This window comes from Pogona vitticeps, chromosome 5 (assembly GCF_051106095.1).
Source record: "Pogona vitticeps strain Pit_001003342236 chromosome 5, PviZW2.1, whole genome shotgun sequence".
NCBI lineage: Eukaryota > Metazoa > Chordata > Lepidosauria > Squamata > Agamidae > Pogona > Pogona vitticeps.
In genome coordinates, this window is record NC_135787.1 from 135,721,511 (window position 1) to 135,741,777 (window position 20,267).

At 41.2% G+C, this 20,267-nt stretch overlaps 2 protein-coding genes across 6 annotated transcripts in view; one reads left to right on the forward strand and one right to left on the reverse strand.

The window, feature by feature from the left end:
- The window catches only part of LRRN3 (leucine rich repeat neuronal 3), a 63,683-nt gene extending 49,773 nt beyond the window's left edge, over window positions 1-13,910 (reverse strand). Inside the window, exon 1 of the mRNA XM_020805473.3 lies at window positions 8,525-13,910. The gene's annotated coding sequence lies outside the window, so the exon portion shown is untranslated. The remainder of the gene's footprint in view (window positions 1-8,524) is intronic.
- Window positions 1-20,267, forward strand: part of IMMP2L (inner mitochondrial membrane peptidase subunit 2) — a 659,819-nt gene that overhangs the window by 301,164 nt on the left and 338,388 nt on the right. The gene's annotated exons all lie outside the window — the stretch shown is intronic.

A 20,267-nucleotide genomic window follows, 5' to 3' on the forward strand; every position in this document is an offset into this window, starting at 1 on the left:
CGATACATGTCAGAAGAGGATTTCGTGATCAAATTGAGATGAATCATGGTGACAGGAAGAAAGTTCTCATTAATGCACATGTGGCTTGGTAGGAATTCTCTGTTCTCTGTCAGCACAATTAGAGGTGCAGTGTGCACTTCATTCATTAATGTTCCCATCAGATGGACTTGAGGCTGAATAAGTTGGTGGGGGTGGCGGAAGATGAAAATAAATGTCAGATGCATCTTGGTTGTTCTTGTGGGGTTATGGAAAGGAATGTACCAGCAAGAATTTATTTGAGATTGTTAGATTGGATAGGGGTAGGGAACAATGAAAGCTTGTTGCCAAGAGATGGCTAAATGAAAGTTGTATTGACTGATTGATTGGCTTACTTGTTATAGTGTGGCTGTAAGCTGAAAATGGCTCAGATTCTTCTGCCACATGTTACCCTCCTTTAGAAAGGAACTAGCATAAGAGGAATATTTTCTGTGGGGCCATTGTGGAAGATGTCTGGAAATAGATGCACCGTGCTGCTTGCCAGCACCAAACTACAGCCATCTAGTTGTGAGGAAAATTTTCTGCATTTGACCTGTCAGACATTGTCAGGGCCGCACAACTCTCTGCTATGTACCAAAATAATCTGGAGCAAATGCTGATGTCTAGCCATTACCTGTCATCCAAGAGGATGAACTGTATGAAAACAGACTTTATTTGGGACGAAATCTTTGAAATGTATTTGGGCTGACTTTTCATCTTAACCCTACAAATGTAGAAAACTTATAAGGTATTTTACCTGGTCGATGACTATAGCCTTGACTATAGAAGGTTCTGTGCCTGGCTTGGATATGAAGATAAGGTGTGCAGTTTTGGACTTTAGCTCCCAGAATTCTCCAAGAATTCCTCAGGAAGAATTATGGGAGTTTCACAGCCAAGAAATGCACACTTGCAGATATCTACATTTTGCTCACCTGGGGCAGGGTCTGCCTCTGGGGCTGCATGGCCTCTCTGGCCTTGTTTCTTGTTCTTAATGCAAAAAAAGGATGCTGCCCGAGGGCTTCCGAAGAGTTGTAGTTCAGCTGCCCATTAGGCCTTATAGAGGGAACCTAGTGAAAAGCTGTGATTCCTAGGAAGAAGGAATAGGAAGCCAATAGGTGCATTTCTTCAGAAGGCACCTGCTATAGAGCCTAATGATCAGCAAAACTGTGACTCCCAGGAAGCACTCCAGCCTTTTTTTACATTAACAACAATAAATAGCCAGCGAAGGCCATGTAGCCTCAGAGCTAGGCCTTCCTCCAGGTGAGTGAAATGTAGGTATGTGTTGGTGGGGAATTCTGAATTCTGCCTGAGGAATTTTGGAACATTTTTGGGAGTTAGAGTCCAAAAACATTAAAAATGTCCAATTAACCGTGTGGTCATTTGCATGTTTACTTAAAAGTAAGCCCTGTTCTTTTCCATGTCCCTCAAAAGAATCTGCACAATTTCCTGGGAATAGGTTGCAGTGGACCAAAGTGGGCAAAGGGTCTTGTCATGTGGCTCTAATCACATGCACAGAGAGAACGACCAATAAGCCCAGCTGAAGTGAGCAGGACCTGGGGTCTAGTAAATTCACACAGGATTGGAATGACTGCATAACATTTCTTCTGTATAACATTTCTTTACAACAAATGCATAATGGGGTTCCCATGGAACTTGCTCTATTCTAAGTCATGCATTCCATGACAGAATGCTTTAAATGAAAACACAATGATTTACAGTAAACACTATATTCTATATGTAACAAAAACATCTCTTTTCCCACATTACTTTAAATCACCGTTGAGTAGCATGTTGCCCCTGGCCACTATTGGGAGATGACAGAAATATGTTGCTTCAGTAGTAAACCCATGAAGACCTTTTAAAACATGGAAACCCCCCCCCCCTTTGTTTTAAAGGAGATTTGTTGGTAAACTGTGGTGAAACCTTTAAAACAAACATTTTCTGCTGGGTTGAGTGATTTTTCCTGAGTCAGTTCGATGCCCTGTGGTAGGTCTTGAGGTTGTTGCCTCCCAGGATGCACTCAAGATACACACTCCTACTTAAAATAGTTTGTCATATAAGTCATAGTCAAGCTCAGGAGTAAGACTGAAACAAGTTTATCTATTCTTATTTAGGAAAAAAAATTCCTGTGTTTTCCACCTTCCACTCTGCCTGAATGAGGATGCCGAGCTTCTTCTAGGCTTCCTGACAATCTACTGCTGCCAGCCTATCTGCTAATGATTAGGGCATTCGTTCACCTTTCCCATTTTGCTTTTTTGACACTACCTAAGCTTTCGTGGCTTTCCATTCTAAACGGAGTACTGAAGCAGTTCCCAGTGGATCGTTTTTGGTAGTCGTTCATATGTATGTGGCATGCTGTGAGTCTCTAATTTATTCTGTAAGCTGTTGTAAAAATTGCTAGGCCCCTAGATACGGCACAGCGCAAACAACACATTTTTTTTCCTAATGCAGGTAGCCAGATATCCTGGGAATTCACTCCATAGCTTAACTTAAAACTGATAATTCAAGCTTTTTTTTTTCTCCGTCTTGCAAAATGTTTTGTGGATTATAAAGTACTTTCTTGCGCAGCAGTTATTCATACGGCAAAAACCCTCTCGGAAAAGACTCCTGGGATAACATAGGTAAATAGTAGGCGTTTTGAAAGTTTTCCTCCTCCCTTTGCATTTTATGCAGTGATTGCGGTGTTTAAATAGAGATTTTTAAGCAGCAAGGAATACTGGTAAATGGTTTCTTTTTCCGCTTAACATGATTGCAGCATCCACAGATATGTTATTCAAAGTTGTTACCCAGCTTGATATAAATACTGGGGAGGAATCATTTTTGAAAAGCAAATCTGGAAAAGTCAGTGTACCTTTGCCAGAAAAGAATGTAGCTAATACTAGGAATTACAACTGTTGCTAATAAGGTAGGATGTGCAAAACTTGGGCCCTCTACTTCAGTGCTAGTTTTTCTTTACAGAACATGAATATTACTTGGAAACTATGGATTAGCCAACAAGTAGGAGTGGAAGTCTTTGGTCTGGTTCAGATCCTGATGGTTTCTGTGTTGGTCACCTGCAGGACACCTACCCGTGAGCTTGCAACATGGCAAAGATTATGTGGTAGGCACTGTCTGTATAAATTGGTGATTCCATGTGGCTACCATGATTTGTATAGCTGTACTTATTTCAACCAGCAGTGAGCACTACACCTTGTACAGGTCCCAAGTGGGCATGCTGTTTCATAAATTGTCATCTCCAACCCATTTCTACTGAGCCATAAGCTGGCTGGAGGCATCCAACAGAGAGCCTGAGTTTTAGCCTCTCTTTAAAGTGATGTTTAAATATTATCATCTAGCGGCTGCTTCTCCATTTAATAGACTTTCCCCCAAATAAAGTTGATTACTGCAGACAGTGATGCAATTTATGTTTATTGGTTTGGCTTTGCTGGACCTGGCCCATATTAACAGAACCAAAGCTGGGAGAAGTTACTTTTTTAGGACAACAACTCACAACTATTAGCTGGGGATTTGAGAAGTTGGTATCGGGGGTGGGGGGGAGGTAGCTTCCCTAAACTTGGCATGAACCAGTGTGCTTCTGTTATACCAAATGCTTTGGAGCTAAATGCACTGGAATTAAGCCTTAGATTAATTCAGGAGCCTTGACATTGAGTGGTAGTGACGTTTTAAGTGAAAATAACTCTTCATTACTCTCCTTTACTCTCCATCTCTAGCAGTCTACAGATCCTTGGGTTTTCATGTGGGTGGGTTTGCATTAAACAAGTGTTTATCTCAGATTTCCCTAAAAGTTTTCTGTTCCTGGAGCAATGTAGACTACTTTCCTACATTCTGTGAGGCCAGGCTGGAAATATGAAGCAGGACTAGGACTAGGCGATGATGTGGAAGCTGCCACCGTTATTCCCCCTTGTTAAATTTTAGAACTGCAACCTGGCAGTGAATAGGAGGCTGATTGGCTGTAACAAAGTGATGAATGCAAATGTTTGATCAAAACCATCATCAGGGAGCCATTAGTGTTGAGTATCTACCAAAGACTACATCCCAGCAGACAGTCTTATTCAAGTGGGCCTAGTGAAAACCACCTTCCCCAAGGGCTCTCCAAAACCTAAAAATAGCCCTTTGTAGAGCTATAATTTTATAATTGTAGACTACATTTTCCACACTCCCCTTCCTTCAGGCAGCATGCCTTCTTCTTCTAGCCCCAAAATGTAATGCTGCGTTGCAGATTGTCATACTAAACTGAATGAGAGGACTGTATCATTTTCCATAGCGTGAGATTTCATCTTTTTAAGGAAACTGGTGGGTCTGAGAGAAGGCTATGATAGAATCTTTTTCTTGGCACCTTATTTTCTATGTAGAAGACTGTGTATGAGTCTTTAAAGGATGCATATGTGAGCTCTCGTTGTATGGTCAAGTATGGTACAGCCAAAGTAGAGCTTTGTTACTTTTGAGTGAAGCAAAATTATAGACTATACTTCTGTGATGAAGGGACATAATATGAACTATGGGGCGGCAATGAAATAATGGATCTTTTAATTTTGTCTCTGGCTGTATAATATTTTCATTAGACTGGTCTATTTGGTGCTGACAGTGGCCTTTTTTCGCATATGGCAAAGGCCTTTTAACATCTTTAAATAGTTTAATGTATCTCAATTTATTTTAAACCTGATGTTGAATCTTATATCAGTTATATTTTGTCAACTTTGTTGGTTCCCTTACTGGGAGTATAGCTTTTTTTAAAAATGATTTTATATTTTACTATTTTGGATTTTGTTTAATTTTATACCCTATTCACGAGTGTTTCATTTTTATTTATTAAATTATTTTACATTGTCTAGGAGGGTAGATTAATTGCTGAGCAAATAAGCATCAGTAGATTCAGGCCATGGATGGCTAAGGATTCAAGTAGATGGCTACTTTGACAAGCCTTTTTTCCCCTAGTGTGGAGCTGACGATTGCTTACTGAGCATATGCCTAGAAACTTTCCTAAACGATGGGAAAACAAACCTAAATGTTTCTAATATGGGTTTGGTAAGCTTTGCAGTGACACTGTGAGATAACCCAAGAGATTGCACAGCAATGCACCAGTGAAAATACTAATACTAAGACTGAGGTGAAGTTTTTTGTTTGTTTTTGCCCCAACGCCTATAGAGGAATATCCCAATACCAGTTAGCATCCTTTAGTTAAATTTTCTCATGCACCGAACTTTACAAAAAGCATTGTGGTTTTGGTCAATTTAAATGTTTCTAATGGCAATTAAAGAATATGCCAGGACTTTCTTTTCATATCACAGCTGAGTTTTACCACATCCCCAGTACAGTAAACTTTAATGATTTATTGCTATTTCTCTGAAAGTACTGTGACGGGTTCTGATATTACAATAATAATTGTGGTTGCTGTGGTTTCCATTCCTGATTAGAGTAGTAATGAATGTTACCAACAAATATTCTAATGTATTCAAGTGTTTCTGTGTCAATATGGGTCTAAAGAATCCCATTCCTGACTTAGGGGTCAAATTTTCTTACCCTCTTTTAGAAGTTTGTGTTTGCAAACTGTCTACAAAACTGACTTGCAGTCTCACGTTGCTTTGTATCTGTCATCACCAGAACATAGCTTCAGATGAGAGATCCACAATATTATTGGTGAAAACATGCCTCATAAATACCTGAAAATAATTTTCCTCAGATGCCCAAACCATATGTTATTTAGGTACTAGTTTGTTTTTTAAGAAAATATCCCCCTTTTATCATTTAACCTCAGCCTACCTTACATTATCCTCTTACATAGGTTAACCCCAAAGTTAGCATTTAATGAGTTTGTATGAATCAATAAAGTTATTATTACATACTAATGCAGAGCTTGTTTTGTGGTGGTGGTGGACCAGGTGGAACGGCCATTTTCACATGCTATTCAAGTCTGGTTACTTGAATTCCATCCCTAGTTCTTACAGGAAAAAAAATGAGTATTTTACGTATTTGTTTTGGGTTTTTGTTATCATGATCACTGTTGTCTCTACTCTAATTGGGCATTCTATCAAAAATATCTTTACTCTCCCCAGAATGAGTTCCAAAATCTTTCTTCCCCCTCTTTTTTCAACTCAGTGTTTTGGTGTGACTGTCACCCCACTACAATTTATGTTAGGTTCTTATCAGAAGATTATTAATGAGCACCTACCTAGCCTAGGCTGCAATTAGAAAAACACTGAAGTTCTACTTACAGTCATATAAGTAGAAACACATGTACCTGTTATTCCAAGATGCTACTATAAAATGTAGTTTCCCTGGAAAATATGCTCTCAGAGGCATGTCACCGTTCCTTTATGAATATCCCAGCAGATTTTATGGAATGTGTTCTTGAAAAGACAAGATCACCTGTAACATTTGGTTACATCCTTGGCTAAGACTACCTTAATTGTTCCTTGGTTGCGTGTAGGTGTCACTGCAGGTCTGATTTGCACAAAAGCAACATTTTGAAAAGCTCTGTGGCATACCTTCATAGTATTTGCCTATTCTACTTGAAGTAAAATATAGAACAATGTGGTATAGGCAGAAAGTTAACAAAGGTACAGTTGGAAATGCTATTAATTACATAAAAATGAGTCACAAAAGTCAGGACTGGTGTGTGCCTAGATCTCTTCCCCTTTGTGACCCTGCTTTCATGCAAGCAGTACACTAAATACATCACCCCAAATGCGCTATGATTTATTTCATTACTGCAGTATAACATATTTGCATGAGCTGAAAGCAGAAGGATGCAGTTCCCCTTGAAAGAGCTAAAATATGCCACAGAAGATAGATCTAATGTGATGGTTGTTTGCTACTACATGATAAATCAGGCACAGTGGCTTTCTTAAAGGTTGAGTGTGTGTGTGTGTGTGTGGGGGGGACACACAAAACCCTGAATCAGGATTTTATGCACCTTCTGAAGAATGACAGGCTAGCTCGCTAATGCTTCACCCCCTTTCCTCCTGCCATCTGAGAAGGAAACCTCGCCTTCCACTCATTCATTATCTGAGAGGAAAAGAAAATGCTGTGGCATATTGTCAGAGCTGCTTTATTGCTATCATTTAGAAAGGTCAGTTGAATTAATTGACTTCTCGCCAAACATATTGTTAGGCTCTCCCACATCCTGACATATTTGTGAGGAAATGACAGGTTTGCAGGAGAGGACTTTCCCATCTGATGTTTTGTTTTCCTGTGCCTTGTGCACTGCAGAGCCAGGATTAACTTTCAGGTTGGGGATGTATAGGAAAACAAGTGCTTTGGCAATGGAGGGGAGCAGATTTCTCCCTCTGATTCAGGTAGAAACGGAAGGGGAGAAGGGTGGCATGTGACTCCTCCGTTTCTTACCACAAACTGTAGATCGCCCATATGGAAACATTTTCATTTCCAATCCTTCCCACTTATTTTAGTATTCCATGGCTATTCCTATTCTTTTATTCCCTGGTTGTGAATTTAGATCTTTTAACCTTTCTCCTTTGAATGTGAGACTGCTCAGTACATATCTGCTGTTGGACTTGGAAGACACTGTTTAACATGAAGGAGTGTAAGGAGGTGTTGCTTACACTCGGTACATTATGTTCTCTTTCTACCCCCAGCCCCACCCCCACCCCTCAACCCAGCCTGGCAAATCTTTCCTCTATTACCAAGTTTATAGGCTTTCTTTTTAATTTTACTGCACCTGTTTTGGGTTTTCCATCCAAATGACAGTGCTGGGCAAAACCAACCCCACCCCACCCCCCGCAACTTTAAAGCAAACCATGCTGAGCTTTCCTGAGAAGAGAAGTGAAAATATACAGTGAGTGATCTAAAGCCACTGATTCCTTCCTTGGAAAATGCACTTTGAGGTATCATGCTGTGATCATTTTAATTACCACAGAAAATTAAAAGTCTTTTGATTAATGATATCCTTTGTACCTTGTGTGTATGTGTGTGTGTCTGTGTGTGTGTCTCTCTCTGTGTGTGTCGCTCTCTCTCTGTGTGTGTAGGGGAGCAATTTCTACACTCCTTAAAATGTAGTCTGGCAGAAATTCAATAACTGTTTGTGATATTCTCATCCAGCCTTCGTGCTTGGTAGCTTTTAGGTCCCAGTGTGACATACAACGGCATTCGCTGTAATCCAGCTATTGGAAGGGGGTTAAAAAGATTGTCCAGCATTGCATGTAATTGGTTTCCAAACGCAATGACTAAGTGTGCCTTCCCATTTTTGCTTGGAAGGCAGCGAGCATCTGATCATTCAAACCTTTTGCTGTGCTTTTAGCTTCATAAAGCATCCATCTGAGAGTCCCTCTTGCCTCCCTCCCCGCAATAGATTATTGAGGATTTGGAGGAGGTAACATGTGGTTCAAAGCATACAAGGGTTCCTTTGTATTTCTGTTCCCAAACAGTAAAATAAAGGGAAGAGGAACAAGGGTTGATGAACGTTCAAAGTTAAAAAAGAAAGAAAGGGAGAGGAAATGCACAAACAGTAAACAGCAGAGAAACACAACTGAACATAAATAAATAAGGCACTTACCCTGCAAGAATAGTTTCAGTCCTGGAATGCTCCTGCATATTTGGATTCCTTCGTGCAGGTAACCACATAGTGATGCTAATGCTAGTGAGCTAAGCTGATGCATGCACAGATAGTGCACCTTACGGTTGTCTTGATATATCCTGTAATATGAGGGAATCTCTGTGCAGCAGGCTACGATCTTTTACTTTTTCCAGAGCTCTGTTGCTGGCTGTCGGAAGCTCACAATCCAGTGAAGGAGGGGGAAGAGAGGACGAGAGAGAGAGAGAGAAAGAGAGAGCTAGAGCGAAAGAGCGGGGGGGGGGGAAGCGATGCTTGCTAGCTTTTCTTCTTCTTTCTCCTTGTTTCCATGGTGGTTAGTGGTGCATCGTTCACCCGATCAGTTGTCACACTGACATGGTGCTGCCTGCTCAGCGGTCATTAATAACTGAACACCCTCCACTCCCCAGAGAGGAGCCAATAGCTTCGGAGTGCCAAAATATAGCACTGGCAGCTGCGCCAGCCTGGTTGGTTGAGACAACCTGTCTGTTAGATGACATTGCTGCTTAGAGTACAAATAGATGGAGTGACCCTTTCTGTGCTTCTTGGCATTCTTTCCAATACAGGGCAGGGACAGGGATGTGCTCTTCCTTCCCTCTGAACCAGTCAAGCATGTTTAATGTGTGGGATGTGCAAGAGGTGGAACAGTAATCAAAGTAAGCAATCAGAACTAGTTAAATTCCTTCTCAGATCGCACCATTGCTTGTTCCAGTTTATTGATTCATCATACATTTAACTTTCCTATATTTTTCCTCTTTTAAACATTGTGCCTTGTAACATACATGGGGGGGGGGTCCATTAACCCCAATTCCCAACATTTCCAATTACTTCCAATCTAAAACTTGGAATCACTAAACAAAAAGCCAAAGATCACCAGTGTAATTGGAAAGTAAATATACAACCATACCCGGAAAAGAAGAGGTTTCTTTCCCATATTTGGGTACCTGTTTTGTTGAGTTTTGTGGCTTTGGGTTGATATAAAGCAATAGAGCAAATCAGCACTCTTTCTTTCTTTCCTTCTTTCTTTCTTTCTTTCTTTCTTTCTTTCTTTCTTTCTTTCTTTCTTTCTTTTCCTCCCACCCTCTCTCTCTCTCCCCCCCCCCAACTCCTGTTCTTCCAGGCTGCCATAGTCTGAGAATATACAAAAATGGGTGGGTTTACAAAGGTGTTCTTCAAACAACAATCTGCATCTTAATAATTTTGTATACAATGTTTACATTTAAAAAGAATAAAGGAAATAAAAGCATATAATGATTTTGTGATCAACAGGTCAAATCTGAAGTAAAAAAAAAAGGATTTACTATACACATTCACTGATAAAACCCTGCTTTAAAGACACCACCCTCTAGTGGAATAAAATAAAATGGATTTTTCTTTTCAATATATATTTGACAATATTATGCAGTAATGGCATTAGGCATTTTCAGGGACTTACAATCCTGTGAGATTAATATTACAATGTAGCAAGGAGCTACTTCTTTTTACATATAATAGGTATATATTTAAAATGCTTACCTTCTAAAAGAAAAGAAAAAAGATCCTGCTTCAATCAAGTGTGGATGGCTGTATTATTACGTACTGTGTTCTGCTCTATTCCACGCATGGCATATTCTGATTACACTGGAACATTTCAGGATGATGTGTCAACATACAATTTTCCTACCAATAGGTTAAAAACAATTAAGATACTACCTTTGACCTTTTTATTAAAAAACGTTTCCATCACACTGAAGAAGTATGCTAATCTTGGCATTCAAAATTATTAGAATAATAAATTATTTAAAATAAACACACACACACCTGAATTATGGCATTCGATTAACTATTAAAAATGTAACAGCACAAACCTAAAATGTTTGCATAGAAGCACCTCCTGCTATTGCTTCAGAGGTACAGGATTGCAAAATGCAAAATAACTGATTGTGCTTGGAGTGGGGGACTGGGACAGGGTCCCCCCGCCACATTTTGGGCAGTGTGTCGGGGGAAGAAGAAGGCATGTGATTTTAGTATTTCTCCACTGCCCTCAGAAGCCTCTCATGTCTTATCCCCCCCCCCCCAATCATTAGCTAGACATCTACAGCCATAAAACTTTATGTGGACATACAGGGGACACTCTAATATGTCACCAGTGGAGCAGAATTCACAAAGCTTCCTGTGGCTTCTCAGTTATTTTTTGGCTAGCTTTGGGATTGCTCCCTAAAAGTGGTTAAAAGTTAAGTGCGTACAGGAATATTTTATATAGACATCAAATAAGAGGCTGGCCTTTCCCTCAAAGCAACTTTGTTGCACACGGTCAATAAAAATCACACAGACTTTACACCTAACTGAGGACAATGATTTAAGGTTTATAGAGAAAATATAAAAAACCAGCAAAGTAATTGGATGTGTGAACTGTGGACTGTACACTTAATTGCTGAAATTCAGTTTGCTGTTTAAAATAAAGTTATGCAGGACCAGCTTTGCTGGGTTTTGTACACAGTTTCCGGTCTAATAGTGTAATGTGCCAACGAAAGTGCTTTGTGGATAGCCCTTTGACCTTACGATTCTAATTACAGTGGACCCTCTACTTAAGGAATTAATCCGTATTGGAACGGTGGCTGCAAGTCGAAAAGTCTGTAGGTCGAATCTCCATTGACCTACAATGCATTGAAAACAGATTAATCCCACAACTGGCAGTTTTTATTCTATTTTTGTTCCATTTTGGTTTTTTTCTGGTCAGCAGGTCGATTCTCTGGCTGCAAGTCGAATCTAAATTTTGCAGCCAGAGAAGTCTGTAACTCGAAAAGTCTGTAAGTCGAGCCATCTGTAAGTCGAGGGTCCACTGTACCACCGCCCCAATGTCAAACTACGTTTGACTGTGGATGTCACTTTTAATGAATGATGCAAGATTACTACTACCTGCTTAAAACCTAGCTCAATTGAAAACGTTTATTATTCGGCTGGCATTTCCCCTCCAGAAGTATGTTGAGAGGTGTTAGCAAGTAATGAAGGAAATAAGATAATACAGCACCAAACCCATCGATTTCATGGACACCCCCCCCCCCAGATGATAGCTAAAACTGAAGACGTTTTCTGCGCACATCTCAAGCTCTAAATATCAAACCATAAGAGGCTGAGATAAACCTATGGAAAAGAAAAACTACACACCTTGCCGAATAGATAAATACTGAAGAGTGTCTCCCACCAAGACAAGACTCTAGCTAGAACATCTGGAAACCAATTAATAGACTTTGAAGTGAAGTTGGAAGATCAAAGAATAATCAAGTAAAATGGGGCTAATTGGATAATGGACACATTTTCTTTGACTGTGGGGAAATTCAATCAATGCAGCACTTAATGTGTGTACAATATATGTCCCACCATGTGTACAAATGCTCTAGCAAATGACTGAGATAATGCTATTGAAGTAACCCACTAAAATACTCTAACATTTACATTTACATTTTTAAAATTGTACTTACATTTTATATACATCCAGAATTTTAGACTGTGCAATACTCTGGTAAAGGAAAAAAAAAGCCATGCAACAGGATTTCAGCCATTTTGGTTGATTGCTCTGGACTGTATAATTGGAGGGGTAAGTAGTGAAAGTTAGCTGAATAGCTCAGTGAGTTAAGTAACTGCCTGTGGAGCCAGAGGTTGGGAGTTCACTTCCCTACTGTGTATCCCAGAAGAGCCAGACTTAGTGGCCATGGGCAAGATGCACAGTCCCAGGATGCCCCCCCCCCGGTAGAAGAGAATGGTAAACTACTTCTGAGTACTCTCTACCTAGAAAACCCTGAAAAGGCTCATCACAAATCAGAATCAACTTAATGGCACACAGTTATTATAAAAAGTCAAAACCAAGTCAAATACACTTGCATACAGGGAATAAGATGTGGGACTTCCAACTGTTATACCTTGCTTGAGTTATAGGTATATGCAATGATTTTTAAGGATAATTTAAATCATGTCCTTCATCATAGATAAATATTTTGAATTTTTCTATTGTTTTAAAGGACTGAGATATTTCTGAATGCAATTATTAAAGTTCATTAGAGGTTATTTTCCTGCTGGTTTCACCATGAGAATTCGTGGTGTTACAAAAGTAGGGCTTTCTATTATACTGGGTTTATATATACATTTGTAGGTTTGAACATACATTGAGATTGCTTATAGGAGGATTTCTGAGTGAGCTTATCTGGAGGTTTGGGACTGAGGTGTCATCTCTTGTTTTACAGAAGAACATAGCTGTTTTACACAGACTTAGGCCTTTCGTTCATTTAGTCCTGTACAAAGAACTCTGATTGACAGTGGCTTTAATGAATTTCTGGCAGGATCCTTCCCTGCCTTTACTTGGAAATGCCTGGTGATCTCCCATTTAATTACTAACAAGGCCCAAGCCTGCTTAGCTTCTGAAATCAGATGTGATCATCTTTTCATTAAATACAGATGAAGCGGTAGAACTGCTAAGTCAACAACTTTGTTGTGGGTGGAAAACCCAAAATGTGTGTGGGGGGGAGCTTATTGCTTTGATCTCCACGCCACGCTACTTTGTCTGACTGCCAGTTGGGCTATGAGCTGACATAATACACAGTGTTTACTTTTTTTATTTTTTTAATCTGCTGTGTTTAGAAGTGAAGTCAGTTGGACAACACACACTTCAGAACTCTTGTGCATCTCAGCTGCTGCCCTGAATATACAGATATTTACGACAGCAACAACAAAAAATATTAAAAAGGCCCATGTTAACACTGCTAAATGTGACTCCAACAGTTTCTCAGTAGCTAGCAAAAATAGTTCTTATTTTTCACATTGTATTCTTCCTGATTTCTATTTATGTCCACCTAAGGACCTGGATTATGGAGAAAGCCAGAGAGTTCCAGAAAAACATCTACTTCTGCTTCATTGACTATGCAAAAGCCTTTGACTGTGTGGACCACAGCAAACTATGGCAAGTCCTTAAAGAAATGGGACTGCCTGACCACCTTATCTATCTCCTGAGAAACCTATATGTGGGACAGGAAGCAACAGTTAGAACTGGATATGGAACAACTCATTGGTTCAAAATTGGGAAAGGAGTACGACAAGGCTGTATACTGTATTGTCTCCCTGCTTATTTAAATTATATGCAGAATACAGTGGGGTCTTGACTTGCGAACTTAATCCATACTGGAAGGCGGTTCGCAGGTCAAAAAGTTCGCAGGTCAAAATCTGCATTTCCATAGGAATGCATTGAAAACCATTGTAATCCGTATCTGCTCTGTACCGTCCATAGAAAGTAATGGGAAGCTGCTATTCCGCCTTCTGCCACTAGAGGGGGATATTTTGTAATCCCAGGAAGGCAAAACAGGCAGCCCGGCCATTTCCTCCCAGCTCCGGGGGAATGGGCCGGGTGGAGATGGGAGCAGCAGCAGCACACGGTGCCCGGCCATCGAGGCTCCACGCGGCCCCTGCGGCGCTCCCTCCCTCCCCGCCCGGCCCCCGTTTCCAGCCCCAGCCAGATCCCGGCCCTCCTCGCTCTCCTTCCCCGGCCATCGAGGCTCCCCGCGGCCCCCGCAGCGCTCCCTCCCTCCCCGCCCGGCCCCCATTTCCAGCCCCAGCCAGATCCTGGCCCTCCTCGCTCTCCTTCCCCGGCCATCGAGGCTCCCCGCGGCCCCCGCAGCGCTCCCTCCCTCCCTGCCCAGCCCCCATTTCCAGCCCCAGCCGGATCCCGGCCCTCCTCGCTCTCCTTCCCCAGCCCCTGTTCCCATCACCCGCTGCCCGCGCCCGCCTAGTTCCCTGGCGTGGAGCCCTCCCAGCACCAGTGCCACCCCCCCGAACTTGCTCCCACCCTCCCACGCGGGCTCACCGGGGTGATTGGAGCCTCCTCCGCTATCCTTGCCGCTGCCTTTTGCTGCCGCCGCCAGAGCTCGGCTCAGCGGAGCCCACCCAGGACAGGCGGAGGCCCTGGCCGGGCTGGAATTCTGGCGGCTGGAATGCCCCGAGGCGCCCCAATCCCAGAGCAGGAGCAGCACCGCCGCCTCTCCGCCTCTCTCTGCCTCTCGCCGTGTCGCCGCCACCCGGCTCCGGGTGCTTTCCCACTTTTTATTTTTTATTTTTTGGTACGTACCTCAATTCTCTGTCCGCAAGTCAAAATGGATTTTTGTGGAGGGAGAAGTACGTAACTCAAAAAGTTCGTACCTCGGGCCATTCGCAAGTCAAGACCCCACTGTACATCATGCAAAAGGCCGGACTGGAGGAATCCCAAAATGAAATTAAGATTGCCGGAAGAAATATCAACAACAGTAACCTCCGATATGCAGATGATACCAGGCTGATGGCAGAAACTGAGGAGGAATTAAGGAACCTCTTAATGAGGGTGAAAGAGGAGAGTGCAAAAAATGTTCTGAAGCTGAGCATCATAAAAACTAAAATGATGGCCACTGGTCCCATCACCTCCTGGCAAATAGAACGGAAGAGATGGAGGCAGTAACAGATTTCACTTTCTTGGGCTCCATGATCACTGCAGATGGTGACAGCAGCCCCGAAATTAAAAGATGCCTGCTTCTTGGGAGGAAAGTGATGACAAACCTAGACAGCATCTTAAAAAGCAGAGACATCACCTTGCTGACAAAAGTCCAAATAGTCAAAGCTATGGTTTTTCCTGTAGTGATGTACGGAAGTGAGAGCTGGACCATAAAGAAAGCTGACCGTCGAAGAATTGATGCTTTTTAATTGTGGTGCTCCATGATCTCCATTATCTAAGACCAACACTGTTTCTGCTACATCATCACTCTGGTTGTCAAATCATATCATTGGTTGGGACCCAGGGAACTACTGACATTTATCTCCAATGTCCAAAGAATTAAACTTCAAAGACTCTTAATTTGTTGATATCACAGCCAGTAATGAGGACTTCTGGGACTTGTGACCCAACAACATCTGGAGGTCCACACTTTGCCCATCTCTTTTGGGAGGAAAGTGGCAGGAAAGAGGATGAAGAAGGAAAAGGTGTCTGATATGTGAGCATGCGCCGCCTACATTAATGTAGATTTAATTGTACGTAGGAATGATGATACTTGCATATGCAGCTACAAGTATCTAGACTTCATTGAATTTAGGAAATATGATACTGGGTTAATGAGGAAATGATCTCATGAAGAATTCTCATTATTAGGTAGTGCTTCTACTTTTTAAATTCCAATTACAGTGGTGCCTCGCACAGCGAGGTTAATCCGTTCCGGATTAACCCTCGCTGTGTGAAAGCATCGTTGAACGGAACGTAAAAACCCATTGGAACGCATTAAACATGGTTTAATGCATTCCAATTGGGCCGAATACTCACCGTTCAACGATGCTTCAGGATGGCCGGCAGCCATTTACGCGCCCTCCCCTCGCTTTACGAGGGCGCAAAACGCTGTGCGTGGCCATTTTGGGGCTTCCGGCGGCCATTTTGTAGCTGCCGAACAGCTGATCGGCGGGTCACAAAGCGAAGGTCGGTAAGCGAACCGCTTACCGCCCTTCGCTCTGCGATTTTCGCCCTATGCAGGCACCTTTTGCGATCGCAACGGCCTTGTAGAGCGAATTCATCGCTCTACGAGGTGCCTGTTGTGCGAGGCACCACTGTATAAGCAGAAGAAAGATCCTTAAAAATTTATATTGAGAATCTGCTTCTAATATTTGTCATCTGGATGTGTTTATTTAAATCTGTGTGGATCTGAATGAGTTTCTTAGCTTCAAGAAGATTTAAATATAAATATCAAAAGCATATGGGTACCTAATCCCACGCTTCCAGGAAGGTTTTGCATTATTTTTTGCTCCAAAGCAGCTATTCCATATGGTAGGTTAAAATTCATAAAACAGCCGGGGGGGGGGGGGCGAAATACTAGAGAGGATGCCTCAAAAGTTTTTTTAAGGACCAAATTTCATATATGCCTGGCCTGTAGGCTCAATATTTATTTATTTATTTATTTATTTATTTATTTATTTATTTATTTATTTATTTATTTATTTATTTATTTATTTATTTATTTAATATATGCTGCCTTGTCTAAATTGTGTTACATTGGCTAAAAGCAATAAAATGGAAAGTATCAACAACACACAACAATGTAGACATAATTATTTATGAAATACATAAAAGCAAACAGATGGTATAAAATATTATGTGAAAAAATAAACCTATATATCCAGGAAGGAGGTAACTATCCACAGCAAATGTAGCAATAGGAATGAAGAAGCACAGATGCAGAAGGTGAATATGGTGCAGACCCAAAGCTAAGGCAGAAGCGGTTGGGTTTAGCGCTCTTCTTACCTCAGGTGTTGAACTCCTTTGCAAAATACCTAAATAGGATTTCATTTCACACATGAATGTTACATTAAAATGTCTGTCCATGCAGGTCCAGCCTAGGGGTCATCTTATGGGTGAGGGTTATTAACAGTCTTTGAAGGGTGACAGGGCCAAATCTTAGTGATAGCAATTGTGAGTCATTGGTAAGTGATAAATATGTTCAGCCTGGAGGCAGGCAGTGCTTCACGGCCTCTCCCAATTTGAAGAGACCCTTGTCCAGCAGGCCGAGGCAAAGAGGAAGTCACAAAATCAGCAAAACCAGGGAGCTGGACAGGGGACAGATTGGATTTGTCTTCAGTGTGGAAGAGATTGCCACTCTCGAATTGGCCTCTTCAGCCACACCAGACGCTGTTCCAAGTCCTCCATGCAGAGCACGACACCATAGTCTTTCGAGACTGAAGGATGCCTAACTAACTATCAGAGAGTGAATGAATAGATGAACACAAATAATGTCTAAGCAGTGGTTCCCAACTTGTTTCCCCAGATGTTCCTCAACTGCAACTCTCAGGAGCCTTCATCACTAGCTATGCTGGCAAGGGTTTCTGGGAGTTGCAGCCCAAGAACATTTAGGGACCCAAAGTTGAGAACCAGTGGTCTAAGCTCAAAGGGAGAGAAGAGCACTATTCACCAATCTCTACAGTTGGTTCAGGATTGAGGGGAGTGGAGAATTGGACAGCAAACATTACAAGCAGAAAAAAATGTTCAGAGAATTGATCATAAAACATTTGAAGAGTAGTACAGATTCAATCTATGTGGGTGAGCTGATAAACAGAATGCCTCATTCTCTGTCCAAGCTGTAATGGACATAGACAAAGATTTTTATATATCTGCTTACTAGAGCTACATGCTGTGCATCTGAAAATGTGAGCCACTGTCCATAAAAGGATACAACAAATAAAACCAGTTGTTCTTTAAAGTGTCACAAGATTCTTCAGTATTTATACTTCTCATCAAGGAAACACACTTTTAAAGACCTCTGCACTCCGAATATTAGCAATGTTTGTCATGTCACTTTTCACAACAAAGTTGTTGGCTGTATTATGACATTAAACTTCTGAAACTCAATACAAAATTGTGAATACAGCTAGTCAGCATTTGTGTTACTGGTTCTAAAAGAATAAGATAAAGTGAAAATCCTGTAAAAATAAAAAACTGTAAAGTTATTTTTAAAATTTACCTTTGAGAGAACTGTATATGGAAAGGTTAGGAGGCATCTCATAAATTTATTGTGTGCTAAGTGAAATTTGTTGTTAAAGCCACAGTTGTGAGAAAATTGCATTGCTGGCATTGTGCTCTGCTGGCAAGTTGCTATATACAAAACAAGCAATCACAACATTTTCAGTAGCTTTCATGTGTTTATGTAAAGCCAGCCTTACTCCTATGCTTTCCCAGTATCAAAATTGAGGCTAAAGATAAAGGCTGGCAACAATGGTAAGGCGTATCAAGTGAGTCATTGAGAGGACAGAAATCTAGTAAAGAATAGGAGCAAAACACAAAGGTAAAAGTTTTCAGCAAAGTTTTACACGTGACTAAAATAATTACTCAGTGTTAAAGTACCTGAGAGTCCTTAAAGTCTGCATTCAAAGGAAGCCAAAGAATGAAGCAATTTGTGTCTGACAAGCTATTTTTAAAGCATATTAACTTGCCTTTTCTCACCAGTATTTGAACATTTGCTCTAAGATGTTAAATCACCATCCATAGATTGGCAAGAGGACTCTACTAAGACCAAATAAAATGATTAAAATGTGAGTTTATGTTGTGTCATGGTGTTAAAGGAGGGTGGCCATGTGTCTTCCCCAACAGGCGCTAGCAATGGTGTAGGGGTAAATTTGGATATGTGGGGACACATAGTGGTGGTCCCATAGAAAGAAGTGAGAAGAGGGACCTGGAAGTTGTTCATCAACAATTAGCACCTACACAGCAGACTGAGAAAGCACATAGGTTAGTCTTTTTTATGAGTTAGTACCTACAGTACTAAATACTAAAGTACTGGTTGTAGTATTTATGGTCAAATCTGTATCTCACCATGTAAAGTTGTATACCGACAAGTATATTTTATCCTCTTCTGTGCGATGCCTAATGGCTTGGGAGCCTACGGCAAAGACCTGATGAGCACATTGCTATGTTTGTGTGATTCCCACTCTAGATATTTTAAGCTGGCATGCACCTGCTACTGTAGTAAGTATACAGTAAGTATAACCCTACCTGCCAGATATACCGTATTTTTCGCACCATAAGACGCACTTTTTTCCCACAAAACAGGGGGGTGGAAAGTCTGTGCGTCTTATGGAGCGAAGAAAACAGATTATATTTTCCTGTTTTCTTCTCCTAAAAAATTGGTGCGTCTTATGGAAAGGTGCGTCTTATGGAGCGAAAAATACGGGTATTTATGTAAGGAGACCAAGCTGTAGTGATGGGGGTGTGTGTGGATACAGGCAATGGGCTAGCATGGTTGTCCACAGTGACAGCAGATTTTCACATGCTGCAATTGTAGAAATTCCATCTGTTCACTCTTGGCTCTCTGTCTACTAAGCATAGTACTACTGTACTGCTTCCGTAGAGCAATGTAGAAAACACATGGATGTCTGCAAAGTTGCTTTCTTTCATCACAAGAATTTTATCTTGGGCACCACTTCCAGCAGAAGGCTTTTGGTGATGCAGAAAACTGAAAGTTTAGTTATTGGTAGTGTTGTTACCGATCAAATATATTCTCTTTCTATCAGTCTTTTACTCCTTTATAATAAGGAAATGGGAAACATGTATTAGGATCAATTTGTTTCTCTATGGCAGGGGTGGACAACTTTGGCAGTTTCTCACAACTGCCATGAACTGATATTCCACCAAACGCTGATGGTAAATCAGAAGGATAAAGTCCTTGAAAATAAGTGTGAAATGTCTGCCCAGCTGGCATAGCGTTTGTGTTGATATTACATGCCATCAAGTCACCTCTGATTTACGGCAACCCTATGATTGAATGATTTTCAAAATGTCCTGCTCAGCTCTTGTAAACTCAAGCTTGTAGTTTCCTTTAGAGTGTTGATCCATCTCTTATTTGATCTTCTTTTCCTCCTGCCTTCAACCTTTCCTAGCATTATTGTCTTTTCCAGAGAATCCTGCCTTCTCAAGATGTGCCCAAAGTACATCATCATTTTTGTCTCCAGAGGTAGTTCAGTGTAGATTTGTTCTAGGACCCACTTGTTTGTCTTTCTGGCATTCCAGGGTATCCTGCTGAGGGGGTACTACTATTTGTGGCAAAGTGCAGCAGCAGTTTTTCTGAGCTGTTACTCCATCTATGAAATTTCCAATTCCATAATCTTGTATTAGTTTGCTTTTTGCCTATATCCCATCAGTGTTTGCATACCTTAAATTTTTCAGCAAACCTTTGGTTCTCTTGCT